Below are 16,007 nucleotides of genomic sequence, written 5' to 3'. Positions count from 1 at the left end.
GAGAGGACCAACCAGGGCCTGGAGTCGGCCTTACGGTGCATGGCTGCTCGCAACCCCAAGGCCTGGAGCTCCCACCTGGCCTGGGTCGAGTATGCCCACAACTCTCTGGTGTCATCTGCCACAGGATTGTCCCCCTTCGAGGCCTCCTTAGGCTACCAGCCACCACTGTTCCCCGAACAAGAAGCCTATGTGGCAGTCCCCTCTGTTGGGCACCACCTTCGCAGGTGCCGAAGACTCTGGCGCTCCACCAGGACCACCCTCCTGCGCACTCGGGACGCCAACCAGCAGTCGGCCGATCGTCGTAGAAGACCGGCCCCCCCCTATGCTCCTGGTCAAGCTGTCTGGTTGTCCACCCTTCACATCCCCTTGCGTGTCGAGTCTCGGAAACTCTCCCCCCGCTTCATCGGCCCCTACACCGTCGAGAAGATCATCAACCCCACGTCGGTACGACTGAAACTTCCCCGCCACATGCGGATCCACCCCACATTCCACGTCTCCCAGCTCAAGCCCGTGGTTTCCTCACCCTTGAACCCTCCGACCGAACCCCCACCACCCCCCCGGCTCATCGATGGGCATCCGGCATACACGGTTCACCGGTTGCTGGATGTCCGTAGACGTGGTCGGGGCCTCCAATACCTGGTGGATTGGGAGGGTTATGGGCCTGAGGAGCGGTCGTGGGTTCCCCGGGTTGCCATCCTTGACTCCAACCTGGTCCGTGAGTTCCACCGTCTACATCCCGATAGACCCGGTAGGCCACCTAGAGGTGGCCGTTGAGGGGGGGGTACTGTTAGGATCCGCCAGCACTTACCTTTCATTTTCAGGGTTTCCCAGCGTTTTGTTTTCATTCCGGTTTGTATTTTGTTTTTCTCCGTTTTCTTTAGTTTCCCCGATCGCTTTTGTTCCTGGTGGTGGTTTGCGTTTGTTTTCCCGTTTTGCTCCCTTCTCCCCCTAGCGGCCTGGAGCGGTACTGTTTTCGGAGGTTGCTGCGGTTCCAGCCAATAGATCGCTGGAGGGCGGACCCCACACACACCTGCGCCTCATTCCTCATCTCATCAACTCCTGCATTTAAACGCCGGCTTTTCTCTCACTCGTCGCCAGATTGTCTGCTTGCCATACGGTACACAGACGGCCGTTCGTTGTGTCCTTAAACCGTGAGTCCTCTTCTTGTACCTTCTCCTCTTTAACGTATTTTGTTTTTCATCGCCTCCTAGACCTTCCCCCCGTTCCTGCGTTCCTGCCGTTCCTGGTTCTCCTGTGTTCCTGCCGTTCCTGGTTTTCCTGTGTTCCTGCCGTTCCTGGTTCTCCTATGTTCCTGCCGTTCCTGGTTCTCCTGTGTTCCTGCCGTTCCTGGTTTTCCTGCCGTTCCGCCGTTCCTGGTCATCCTGCATTCCTGCCGTTCTTGGTTCTCCTGTGTTCCTGCCATTCCTGGTCATCCTGCATTCCGGTTCATCACTCCTGGTCATCAGTCCGCCCTGCAGTTCCCCGGCGCTTCCAGTACCGCTCCTGCCGCTCCCCTCTCGTTCTCTGTTATCTTTTTGGTTGTTTGTTTTGGTCGTTTATTTATTATTTGTTTAAATAAAATATCGTATTATCACTTCTGGGTTTTGTTGTTTGTGCACTCGCCTTTGGGTTCCCCCCTAGTCTTTGGTGGGTTATTAACTAACCCTAACAATTATATAATATAGAAACGTGATTTTTTGAAACATGAGACTTTTGAGACATGAGAGTCTCCCACACATATCTATGGCAACTGAAAACCGCACTTTATAAAGACTCAAATTACTAAAACAGTAACTTTTAAGTGTTTTGTTTTCTATTTTTTATGCATTTTCTCCCAATTTAGTGTAGTCAGGCGTCCCTATCCGCCAATCAGGGTCCTTACACAGCGTTTGAAGACCCCGCCCACATATTCCGGTCATCCCTCCCTGCAGGCACTGCCAATCATGCCCGCTAGATGGTGCCCAGTGGAAACCAGTGGCAATGCAGAGTTTCGAACCGAGGAGTTCAGAATCTCGGCGCTGGTGTGCTAGCGGAATATCCCTCTGCACCACCTGGCCGCCTATTTTTGCCATTCTTATATATTTAACTTTTTATATTTTTGTTATTCTAATGTATGTTTTTTTTTTTTTTTGCCAGTATTATGTATTTAATTTTTTTATTTTTTTATTTTTGCCATTATTATGTATTTTACTTTCTTATTTTTGCCATTCTTGTGTATTTTACCTTGAAGGCCTTTGTGTCTGACTTGGTGCCATGAGTAGCTGTTCCGTCAGGCTCGGTGGCAGGCTTGGGCTTCTCTCCAGCAGAAGACATGATGCCTGAGATAAAAACAAAAGTGAAGAATCCTTTATCATTCAATAAAACCTTTTTATCATTTACAATCATATAATTTTAACAGGGTGATTCGACAAAAAGTAAATTTTGTAGGAACAATAAATAAATGCAGGGTCTGTGTTTATTAGGATCTATTGCAGCATCAGTCTGGAGGTTCCTGAGTTCAGTGTACAAACAGATCATAATTAAACCCCTACAGAATTCATGGCCGTGATCGAGCCTTTTCCCATGTAACATTCTTGCTATGAAATTCAGAATTTAATGTTTGTGTTTAGCGATGTAACATTTTTCATTCACGTAGAATTCAAGTGTCTCACATTTACTGGTCCTAGCAATCCTACGGCAGTTCAGTTAGCAATTGCTTAGTCAAAACATCCAAGATGTGAAAGTGTAAAGCAGCTAAAAACACGACTCGAAAAACTTAACTTAACCCAAACAATTCTGTGGATACAGAGGGGGGGTCAAAACACGAACGAGTATTTTCATCTTTGAGACCGTCACTGGATGTTCTAGGTTTACATTCAACTATTAAGGGAGCTGTGCTGTGTACCATAGCTTCTATTTATTCTATCATTCAGTTTATGAGTGTCATTTAATGACTGCTGTGAAATGTGTCACTTTTCACTAAAAATCTGTAAAATCTGTGAGTTTTGAATAACAAATTTAGTCGGGCCCTTTTCATATTTTATGCAGCTTAAACAATACGGTTAACGGTTGGTTAATGTCCGAGCAGTGTGGCTAAAACAGCCTGGCTATAGGGCGCTGCACTGGTCAGTATAGTGCAGTCTTAATACAGGAAGGGCAGCCGGTGTAAAAAGAGCTGTGCTCACCCCTAAATACAGGAGCAGCTGAAAGAAAAACAATGATATAGTGCTGCTTCACTGCGAATGTTACGTTGGCATCACACACCATCAAGAAACAGATGAATGAAACATCAGAATCGAACATTTCAATAACAGCTTGAGTAATTCACTTCTGTAATCATTTTCTACTCTGATTAATCTGAAGGTTGCGAGCGGCAAGTCGATAGACGTCATTGTACTAGTTGTAATAAGTAGTGCTTACATTCCAGACATCGATTTATGACGAATCCAAACCAGCTTGTGCGTTCAGCTAAGCAGACGGCGGTCTTAGTTTATTGTGAATTTGTCAGATGTACGTATTTGGCACTTTGTTTTCCTGATGAACGAAGGCCTACCTCTTATTTTCCGTCCTTTGTGGTGTGATTGTTGATTTGCTCATCACCCGGCTGGTTATTGTTCTTCATTTCTTTTATAACACTCACAGCATGCGGTTGTTTCATTCACCTCCTACTGTCCTTATACTAGACGTCCAAACGACAGATCGAACGCAGTCGTTCCTCATAGTCAGGTGACAGGTCTCTTCTTTATCTAGTTATTGGTGGTAGAAATGAGCATTTGAAGCACGTCACAGTTTTGCTGGACTTCAACAATATGGCCAAATGTATGTTGCCACCTGACCCATTTACCCATTTAGTTAACCCCACATTTATAAGGTCAGGTTTGCACTCAATTTTCCAATTTGTTCAGGGGGGTGGAGGTCAGGGTTCAGTGCAGGACACCATAGAGCTCCTTCACACCAGACTTGCCAAACCACGTTGTTTTGTCATGGCACAGTCATGAGGAAACAGAAAAAGGATCTTCCACAAACTGTTGCTACCAAGACGACAGATAGAAACGATATCATTCTCAATGACAGGGATTCTCAACCTTCCTTGAAAGGTGAAGAGTGGGGGTCCTAAGAGCACCTGGTTTTGAAATGGAATGTCCAACTATCTCATGTTCAGGTGTCCACATACACTATATTGCCAACATTCCTGTCCGGTACCGCGTACATTTTAAGATATTGTTATTTACATTTAATGCTCTCCATGGCCTAGCACCACCATATCTCACTGAGCTTATCCAAACCTACACGCCCTCCCGTACGCTCAGATCTTCTTCTGCTATTCAGCTTTCTACTCCCTCTATACGTCTGTCTACTATGATATAGTGCTGCTTCACTGCGAATGTTACGTTGGCATCACACACCATCAAGAAACAGATGAATGAAACATCAGAATCGAACATTTCAATAACAGCTTGAGTAATTCACTTCTGTAATACATTTTCTACAAGTCGATAGACGTCATTGTACTAGTTGTAATAAGTAGTGCTTACATTCCAGACATCGATTTATGACGAATCCAAACCAGCTTGTGCGTTCAGCTAAGCAGACGGCGGTCTTAGTTTATTGTGAATTTGTCAGATGTATGTATTTGGCACTTTGTGTGCTTTGAAAGGTGCCTATAAATAAAATGCATTATTATTATTTTATTATTATATGAAAAGATTCCATAGGGGCGGCACAGTGGCTCCGCATGGGTTTCCTCCGGGTGTTCCGGTTTCCCCCCACAGTCCAAAGACGTGTAAGTGAGGTGAACTGGAGACATTAAATTGTCCATGACTGTGTTTGATATTAAACTTGTGAACTGATGAATCTTGTGTAATAAGTAACTACCGTTCCTGTCATGAATGAAAAAGTGTAAAACATGACGTTAAAATCCTAATAAACAAACAAAACATGTTTTTGGACTGTGGGAGAAAACTTGAGCACACCCACAGGGAGAACATGCAAACTCCACACAGAAAGTACCCAGACCTCTCCGTCTAAGGGATGGAACCCAGGACCTACACACCTACATTAAAGAATGTATCGACGCACCCTTAATCCTGATATTATTATTAATAAACATATCAGGACTGTGTTTTAGTTCTGGGTTCTTACCTGGGTGTAAGCGAGTAGCCGACGTCTCTCTCTCTCACGTCACCCTGAGCATTTGGAGAGAATGTGCAGCTCTTTTATAGGCCAGCGCCCAACACGAGGGGATTAAACCCACAGAAACAAACCCGCTGAGCTCACCACCCATCACACAGAATAGAAAACACACCATCATCAAACCGTGCAGACGGGGAGAGACGGAGCGAGGAGGAGAGCAGGGAAGATGGGTACAGATACAACATGACAACATAAAACGCAGTTTTTTTTTAACAATTATTTGGAATTAAAGTAAAAACACCTTGATGACTTCAGGCCTTTAGTGCTGCCCTCTGTTCTTACGTTCTGTGGACTAGCGTGTAGATGTTAGAACATGGGTTCCATTTATTTATTAATTTTCTCTATATTCTTCCGATTTTAGCATAGCCAGTCAGTCTTCCGCTGCTGAGGAACCCGATTGCGTTCGAGGAGGGTATATTCACCGGCTCCACGGCCCCTTTAACGCATGCACAGTCCACTTCTCGACCTCCGCTTCTGCACAGGCGCCTCAGTCTGCTAACCAGGGTCCTCGAACAGCGTTTGAAGACCCCACCCACTTACTCTGGTCTTTTTCCCACCAAGCAGACTTAGTGGCCAATTTTGTCTGTGTAACGCTGGGCTAAGACAGACAAGAGGGGGCGGGCACACACGCAGAGACGTTATAACTCAAGTTTATTAATAACAAGACAAGACAAACGAACACAAGACAAAATTAAAAAAATTCCTCCGCAGTGATGTGGAACACTGGTCTCCAGTTGTAGACAGCATTCGGTTGCTGCTGGGTGTTGCTGCTACAGGCGACACAATCAGTCAAGCTACCAACTTAACCCTCTCTGCTCCAGGGGTGCCATGCAATGGCTGACCATGTGCTCTGACCACAGCCTCCAAACACATACTGTAAATTCTACAGTCATTTTTACTGGATTATTATTATCATTATTATTATCACTGTTAAATATTTAGTGTCCAAATACTTACAGTGCTTGACTTTTTGACCTGTTAAGCTGAGCGTACCATCTGCACTGGTTTATTCATCCTAGCGGCCGGGTACCTATAGGACAATTCAGTGTTTCCAGTTAGCCTGGCTGCATGTTTTTGGACTGTGGGAGGAAACCGGAGCACCGGAGGAAACCCACACAAATACGGGGAGAACATGCAAACTCCGCACAGAAAGGACTCGGACCGCCCCACCTGGGGATCGAACCTTGCTGTGAGGCGACAGTGCTACCCACTTAGCCACCGTGCCGCCCTGAACCTACTTTAGATCTATTTGTCTGTATCTATATAAACTCTTTTGTTACTTACAATAAACAAAGGCAGTTCAAACTCTGACCTAGGCTCTTGTGTGAGTGTGTTCCCTGTACGGGACTCACAAAATTCTACCTTTCCTGATCTGTGTCTATAGTGCTGAAAAAAGGGACGTGAATTTAGACTGTACTTAACAATCCTCATCACCACTATTATTATTATTATTATTATTATTATTATTATTATTATTATTATTATTATATACACCTGTAGAACCGATAAATCAGAAGATGCTTAAACTGTCACTGCAATGCAATTATTCATTACAGCTTTACATGAAATTACACCTTCACACACATTCACAAATCCAGACTAAACTGTCAGGATCTAGAAAGGATTCATTTATTAATGGGTTATTAATACCAAATTATTCTAAAGAATGACATCAAAAATGACATCAGTCACTTCTAAAATGAGCTAAACTATTTATGTCAAATGAATTCAAATGATCGAAAAATCCTACAACGTCTATTCATCATCATTCTGTCAAACCGTCCTCCACTGATTTCAATTCTGGTCCTATTTCTGTCTCACTTAATATTTGCAGATGTAGCCGCACTAGAATTTTGCTTTAAAAATGTGGAAACATTATTTTGATGTAAAATACATCAATTCATGAATATACACCTTATAGATGTACAGTAATGTTCAAAAAATAGCAGTGATTTTAATAAAAGGTGAATAAAGTGCAAAATCATTATGATAACTTTTATTTCCATAAATGCAAATAGGGGCGGCACGGTGGCTTAGTGGGTAGCACTGTCACCTCACAGCAAGAAGGTCCTGGGTTCGATCCCCAGGCGGGGCGGTCTGGGTCCTTTCTGTGCGGAGTTTGCATGTTCTCCCGTGTCCGCGTGGGTTTCCTCCCACAGTCCAAAAACATGCCACCAGGCTAATTGGAAACACTGAATTGACCTGCAGGTACCCGGCCGCTAGATGCACAAACCAGTGCATTGTAGTGCCGGTCCCAAGCCCGGATGAATAGGGAGGGTCGTGTCCGGTGTAAAAACTGTGCCAAATCCCACAGGCGACCCCTAACGGGAAGAAGCTGGAAATGCTGACCCCGTAACCGAAAAATGGGACAAAGGCTGAGGAACAAGAAGAAGATTTCCATAAATGCAAATGCACTGAAAATACTACAATTTCCATTCTAATTCAAAACATGAACAAAATTTAGCCAGTTTGTGTTCATCCTTTACAGAAAGTTAAGAAAAATGAATATTAGGCTGTTCAAAAAAAATAGCAGTGCCAGCATTTTTCTTTAAAAAATGTTTGAGGTTTCACTTTACTTTGAATGACTGAACTAATATTTAGTGGCATAACAATTGTTTCTGAGATCTGTGTTGCATGGAGTCGACCAACTTCTGGCACCTCTGAACAGGTATCCAGTCCAGGATGATTAGACGACATTCCACAGTTCTTCTGCAATTTTGGGGTTTTGCCTTTAAAAAACACGCTTCAGATTTCAGTCCACAAGTTCTCTATGGGATTGAAGTCAGGGGATTGGGCTGGCCACTCTTATTTGTCTGTAACCAAGATGTTTTGGGTCATTGTCATGTTGAAACACCCATTTTAAGGACATTTCTTCTTCGACATGATTGGGCAACATGATCTCCTCAAGAATTCTGATATATTTAAACTGATCCATGATCCCTCGTATGTGATAAATAGGTGTAACACCATGATATGAATAACATCCTCATATCATCATTTTGTACCACCATGCTTTACTACCTTCACAGTGTACTTTGGCTCGAATTCAGTGCTCGAGGGGTCGTCTGACATACTGTCTACGGCCACTAGACCCAAAAAGAAAAATTTTGCTTTCACCAGTCCACAAAATGTTGAGCCATTTCTCCTTAGATTAGTCAATGTGTTCCTTGGCAAATTTGAACCCATTCAGGACTTGTCTTTTTCTTAACAGCGGGACTTTGTAAGGAGTTCTTGCTGGTAAATTGAGATGTTCAGAACTTCAGATGTTCCTTGATCTTTCTGGAGGTGATTATTGGCTGAGCCTTTGCCATTTTGGCTATTCTTCGATCCATTTGAACAGTAGTTCCACGCTTCCTTCTGCGTCTTTCAGGTTTTGGTCGTCACTGCAAAGCATTTAAGATCATCTTAGCTGAGCAGGCTATCATTTGCTGCACTTCTCTGTATGTTTTCCCCTCTACAATCAACTTTTTAATCAAAGTACGCTGTTCATCAGAACAATTTTACCCTTTTACCCAGTATTTCAGAAGGAAATGCGCTATGACCAACATTTGCCCCCCTCCTACCTCAAATCAGGGCCAAAATTGACACCCGTTCTTCTGCAGAATGAATGACTCCACCAATTGAACTCCTCACTGATATTATTTTGAACAAGCCCCTTTCGATCAATGCTTCTATTACTCAGAATGAGCGGCATGCACGTCCTAATTGTTGGGTTTGTTTTATTTTCATTACTCTACTACACTTTCAACTAAAAACAGTGATTTATCAGGTTAATGATGTTGGACTGCTATTTTTTTGAACACTGTACATCAAATTGACGTATACACTAAACAGCCATAACATTAAAACCACCTCCTTGTTTCTACACTCACTGCCCATTTTATCAGCTCCACTTACCATATAGAAGCACTTTGTAGTTCTACAATTACTGATCTGTTTCACTCTGTTCTTCAATGGTCAGGACCCCCACAGGACCCCCACAGAACAGGTATTATTTAGGTGGTGGATCATTCTCAGCACTGCAGTGATACTGACATGGTGGTGGTGTGTTAGTGTGTGTTGTGCTGGTATGAGTGGATCAGACACAGCAGCGCTGCTGGAGTTTTTAAATACCATGTCCACTCACTGTCCACTCTATTAGACACTCCTACCTAGTTGGTCCACCTTGTAGATGTAAAGTCAGAGACGATCGCTCATCTATTGCTGCTGTTCGAGTCGGTCATCTTCTAGACCTTCATCAGTGCTCACAGGATGGTGCCCACGGGCTGCTGTTGGCTGGATATATTTTTGGTTGGTGGACTATCTCTGCATGAAGTGGTCACTGGAAAAAAAGTATAAGGCCTCCAAACTTCATGTGACCTTCAGATTAGCTCAGGAACAGTGTGTAGAGCTTCATGGAATGGGTTTCCATGGTCGAGCAGCTGCATCCAAGCCTTACATCATCAAGCGCAATGCAAAGCGTCGGATGTAGTGGTGTAAAGCACGCCGCCACTGGACTCCAGAGCCAGTTTGGTGTGGAAGAACTTGACTGGCCTGCACAGAGTCTCCCAAAACTGGTGTTAATGTGCATAATGGACAATTGCTTGTTTGCTTAAATCACACAATCAAATTTTTTTTTGCTTGTTTTACGCTTTGGAACGGTTTCCGAATCACTTAAATATAAACAATATAAAAATTAATTGACTCGAAATTACTTTTGACATAACAATGCAAGTAATAACAGCTGAGGCCCTCTTATCAGGAAAAGTGAACGCAGACATGATTTAGAGAAAAGCGAAGTGAAAAGAGGAAGCAGCTGCTACCTATTAAAGCCAGATGTTTCATATTTTATTTATTTTTTGTTTGCTTTAGACGCCAACCATTCAAAACCAACAGTCAAGGTCTTTTATCAGCAGCCTCTCCATCTCTTTGAAGCATTCTTTTTCTGATTACTTCTACCGAAAAGCTGCTTTTAGCTCCATTTAGCTTAAGACAAAGTGTCGATTTTTCCTCCTTTTCAACATTTTCAATCACTGTGACTGTCTAAATTTATCTGGTTTAGTTTTATATATTTTTATCTGTGGCCTGAGATAAAAAGACAGACGTCCATGCAGCCACGAACTCGCTCACTCACCCACACAATGATACACACACACACACACACACACACACACACTGTTAGCCCATGAAAGCAAATGTAAAGTGAATATACATGTATTACTCATCTTCCAGCTGCACACACACACACACACACACACACACACTTCCATCTGTCATGTATGGCAGTATATACGTCACAGCACGTCAGCTCTTGGGTTGGACGCTCCAACTGTTCACAATTGTTTGTGTATCTATGTAACCATCTTATGCAATCATTTTAGCTACATTATAATTGTTGTTATTGAATTCATATGTTCTGACCATAACAATCACTAACAGATTAAATAAATTAATATAAAGGAAATATAAAGGAAATGATATGCTTTCACTTTGCAGCAACAGTCCGGTTCCTGGATGACCGGGCTCCAGTGCACAAAGCAAAGTCTATAAAGACAGGAAGAAACTCCAGCCTCCTGCACAGAGCCCTGATCTCCGCCCCACTCAACAGCTCTGGAATGAACCGGAACATCAGTTGAAGCTTTCTTGACCAACATCACTGCCCAGCCAAACAAACGCTCTCAATTTCCTACAGCCTACAGCAGTCATGTCCAAAGTCCGGCCTGCGGGCCAATGACGGCCCGCGATTGAATTTTATACGGCCCGCATATTCTGTCTTAAATTGCATTACTTGTGGCCTGCCAGCACAGTCAAACAGAAAAAATATATATTATCGTCGCTGTCCAATGAAAAACACATATCTCCACTTTTAGCGGTTTTCACTTTTTTTTTTTTACGTGTGTTGATGAAAAGATTAACGAAATCACGCAATCTTTTTAACGAGTATTTCCATTGGCTGCCAGACCTGTCCATCAAAACCGCATATCTCCGCCTCCTTCCCCTCCAGTACAGTTTAAGAAAGACATTTGTATCTGATATTTATATGGACTAAGCGTTTACATGGACTGTATTAATTAACACAATTGAACTTTTTTTATAGCTGCAATCAATAACTTGATTACAAAGTAAAGATAATGTCTGGTAACTTGACTGTTTCAGGTATTTATAGATTTTTAAATGGTAATTTAGAACAGTATTTCCCAGTCATGTTTCTTCACAACACAGTATTAAAAGGTTTTCTTAATAGATCTATGAAATAATCGTATCTGTGTTTTGATGCTTTATTGATGCATAATGGTAGATCAAAATATTTTGAAAAGCATGATTTCTGAGTTAGCCAGATAACTTAAGCAAAATGTCAAGTATTGTTCAATATGAACGTCTTTTTTTTTCTCTTTTGTCTTACGGTTATGCATACCAGTAAATACTCCAAAAATAGCCATGCATATTTTATTGTTTAAAATAATGTCATCAGGGACTGTTGAACACTCAGGCACTTTTACATGATCAATTCTGGCCCTCCTAGAAAAAAGTTTGGACACCACTGGCCTACGGCCACAGAACAGCGGCTGTTTTTCTACCTGTTTTTGGAAAATTACATCCAACTAGCTCATGCTCAGGTGTCTAAATACAAGTACTCAATTTTGTAATCTTAAAAGTAATGAGGCTGCAGTTACCTGTAGTTGTATGTTGGGCAGTGATAGCTCAGTGGTTAAGGTACAGGACTAGTAATCAAAAGGTTGCTAGTTCAAGCCTCACCACCACCAAGTTGCCACTGTTGGACCCTTGAGCAAGGCCCTTAACCCTCAATTGCTCAAAATTGTGTTTAGTCATAATTAGGGATGCATCAATACCATTTTTTCCCAACCAAGTACAAGTACATGTATTTTTGTACTTGCCGATACCGATACCGATACCTATTTAGAACAGAGGTGGAAAGAGCACTAAAATATTGTACTCAAGTAAAAGTACTATTACTTTAATGAATTTTTACTTACGTACGAGTAAAGTTACTAGTCTAAAAATCTACTCAAGTAAAGAGTAACTCATTTAAAATGTACTCAGAGTAAACGTTACTTAGTTACTTTTTAACAGGAGGGCGTGTCTCTCCTGTGTAATGCAAACAGGACAAGTGGATATTAATCTCACAATAGTTGTTTTTAATTAAAATATAATAGAAAAAACATGTTCATACAACATTTAAAACATTTAGGGATGTGTAATGTGTCATTTTTGTCCCATAAAACTTTTTCAAACTAAACAACCACTAGTGATATGTGTCGTAGAATGATTCGATTCTATTGAACGGCCCTTTCAACTGAAATAAAGTCACCGATTCGCATTTCTGGGAGTTGTTATATATATATATATATATATATATATATATATATATATATATATATATATATATATACAGCTCTTTAAAAGGAACCGAGACAAAAGATCCGACTCCCCATCACAGAATTCACTGCAGCAGTTTCCCAGATGCGATTTTTTTTTTTATCAGTAACGGATGTTATTTAAAATGTAGCGAATTACAATTCTTAGTACAAAACATACTTAAGTAAAATTACAGGTTGTAAAATCTACTTTAAAAAGTACAAGTGCACAAAAAAACTACTCAATTACAGTAACGTGAGTAAATGTAATTTGTTACTTTCCACCTCTGATTTAGAATGATGCAATCTGGAGCATTATGGAATAGTGTAGTTTTTAGTGTAAAATAGTGCAATGGAACAGTTGATTTGTTCCTTTGAGTTCACGCACTGAACAGAAACCAACGGTCTCACAAATACAGTTTTTTAAAAACAAAAACACACGTGAGAGGTGACGAGAAGTTTAATGATACCATGTCCAAAAATGCACGTCAACAAGTAGCGAGCGATCAAAGTGTTTGTGCGCTGATGTGATGAAATCAAGGAGGAAAAATAAATGAATCTGAGTGGACGAATAGCATGGATTGTTCTGTAGTGAGTTGGATGTTTTGTAGAGAACCATCAGGTCAGAAATACTGTAAAACGTGTGTGTGCTGATGTATTCTGATATAAACTATATTATCCCCCTGTCCCACCTGTTTACACTCCTCTCCTGCGTTTCCCCTCACACCGTATCCTGCGTTCTCATTGGCTGTTCGACATGTCACTCATTCCCAGTCGCTCATCTCAGATCAGATATCTGACGTGCTAGAAAACTCGATCCGGTCGCCGAGCGCCGAGCGAAAATCAGGGCAAAAATCGTGTAGTGTGAACCAGGCATAACGCAGCAACGTGCACTAGGCACACGGTATCGGATGTTTAATATCGGAGCCTCGTTTGCGAGTACGAGTACAAGTTAATGAGCGCGGGATCGGGGAAATACCCGATACCAGAATCTGTACTCATGCATCTCTAGTCATAATTGTAAGTCGCTTTGGATAAAAGCATCTGCTAAATGCTGAAAATGTGAATGTCTGAATACGCTTTGAGTCATAACTTAACAAAAGCATTTTGTTTACAAAAGTTGGAAAATCTGATGGTAATAGCCTGCTCCACAGGACTTCTTCAGCTTTTTTGCATCATGGCATAATTTTGATTGTGTGGTCCTCCAGGAACACTGTCTGAGCGGAAGGAAGCAAGTTTTCTTCCAGGATAACCTTCAATGTGGCCTGATTCAAGCATCCTTCACAGAGACAAATCAGCCTGATTCTAACCTTGCTTAAACACCCCAACATCATCAACAATCCTCCACCAGCTTGTAGCCCTTTACAGGTCTCTGTCTAACCATTAGATGAAGAACTGTTAAGCCAAACGGAAAACTGGACCCCTCAGAGAAGATGACCTTTACTCTAATCTATGGTGCAAACCTTAGCCCGGCTCTTCTGTGCTTTTCGTAACTGTCTTTTAAACTGTCCTGACCCTCCACTTCACAAAATACAGGTACACAGATTTTCTGGATGACCAGTTGATAGACTCTTGCTCCTATAGACATTTGGTAGAATGGCCAGTTCTTGAAAGGTCTGGAGATACAGACCTTACAGTGGCCTGATGGGGCGGCACGGTGGCTAAGTGGGTAGCACTGTCGCCTCAGAGCAAGAAGGTCCTAGGTTCGATCCCCAGCTGGGGCGGTCCGGGTCCTTTCTGTGTAGAGTTTGCATGTTCTCCCCGTGTCTGTTCCTCCCACAGTACAAAGACGTGCAAGTGAGGTGAACAGGAGATACTAAATTGTCCATGACTGTGTTTGATATAACCTCGTGAACTGATGAATCTTGTGTAATGAGTAACTACCGTTCCTGTCATGAATGTAACCAAAGTGTCAAACATGAAGTTAAAATCCCAATAAACAAACAAACAAACATCACTTGGACGTCTTTGGACTGTTGGAGGAAACCGGAGCTCCTGAAGTAAACCCACGCAGACAAAAAGGACTGATACCACGCCACAGGAATTCAATCCAGGATCTTCTTGCTGTAAAGCAGCAGTGCGACCCACCGAGACCCGTTCCTCAGTATTTTTTACAGCACATTTTCTAATACTGCAAACAAGCCAAATGGTGCAAAATGAGCACAAAAGTATAAACACTCTGATGATTAACCATAATAAAAACCTGAGTTAAGGGCTGAAATAAGGGCTACTTCGCATACACTTTTGTTCACCTAACCATTTATTTCAGTGCTTGTAACTAGTAGTGGCCTATGTATTTAGACTTGCTGAATTTGCTAAGAGAACAAAGTAATTAAGACTGATGATGAATGACAGAAGTAAAAGTTTAGTTGTAGCTCTGAAGGAGATCTGAAGAGGAAACAGTGGGAGGACAGTTTGACAGTAATGATGAAAATGCATTGTGGGATTTTTGATCATTTGAACTAATTTGATCAGAAGTTTTGCTCAATTTAGAAACGACTGTCATTCGTCAAGCGCTTTTATTTTTGACTCTTTAGAATCATTTGGTGTGAGACAATAATATCATCGTTCTTTTTTAGAAAAGAGCCCATGAGCCAAATTTAGACTGATTGTGTTGAACTGTGATCTTCTGAGATGTCTGTGGGAACTTGTGCCCATCAGTTGATGTTCTGGTTTATTCCACGGGGGCAAACTCCACACAGGAAGGACCCAGACCGCTCCACCTGGGAATCAAACCCAGGACCTTTTTGCTGTGAGGTGACAGTGCTACCCACCGAGCCACCATACTGCACCAATGACATGTACATGGTAATGACACAATACACTGAAGTTCCAGAAGCACCAGTCTAATACTTGATAGGGCATTGACCCTACAAGCCTGCGGAAATATGCTATATGCAATGAACACCATACTTCCTGCAGAACGCTCCCCAATTCCATTGAATTCCGAGGTGCATAACATCCCGAATGTGTCCGATAACGTCTGAGATCTGGTGACTTCGGTGGGAATGGCAAAACCCCAAACTCCAACAACGAGTGTTCCTCTAGACGTGTGGGGCGGCGCATCGTCCGGCTGGAAGAGACCAAACCCACCCGAATGAATGCAGGACGTGAACGGGTGTAACTCGTCAGACAGGACGTTAGAGATGTTTGTAGACGTACCAAACCCCATACCATTATGGAGTCACCACCAGTCCCTGTTGTTTGTGTTGTTCTGGTGAGTGTATTAGATGCAGCAGTGTTGTTAGGATTTTATATACTCTTTATTAGGAACACACAGCCTGTATATTTACCCTGTAAAGAGTGTTTTGTACATTATTTTTGTAAATTAATTTCACTAACACTGTTTAAACACATTAAATTCCAGCACAAATCACATTTGGGTCATTCCTACAATTCGGTGCCTTTTGTGTCCCCAGTACTGATCAGTGTATTTATTAAATACATTTTAAACAGTACAATTTTCTAAACATCTTACTG

The sequence above is a fragment of the Trichomycterus rosablanca genome, chromosome 5 (assembly GCF_030014385.1).
Source record: "Trichomycterus rosablanca isolate fTriRos1 chromosome 5, fTriRos1.hap1, whole genome shotgun sequence".
Classification (NCBI taxonomy): domain Eukaryota; kingdom Metazoa; phylum Chordata; class Actinopteri; order Siluriformes; family Trichomycteridae; genus Trichomycterus; species Trichomycterus rosablanca.
This window is presented reverse-complemented; position numbering follows the sequence as displayed.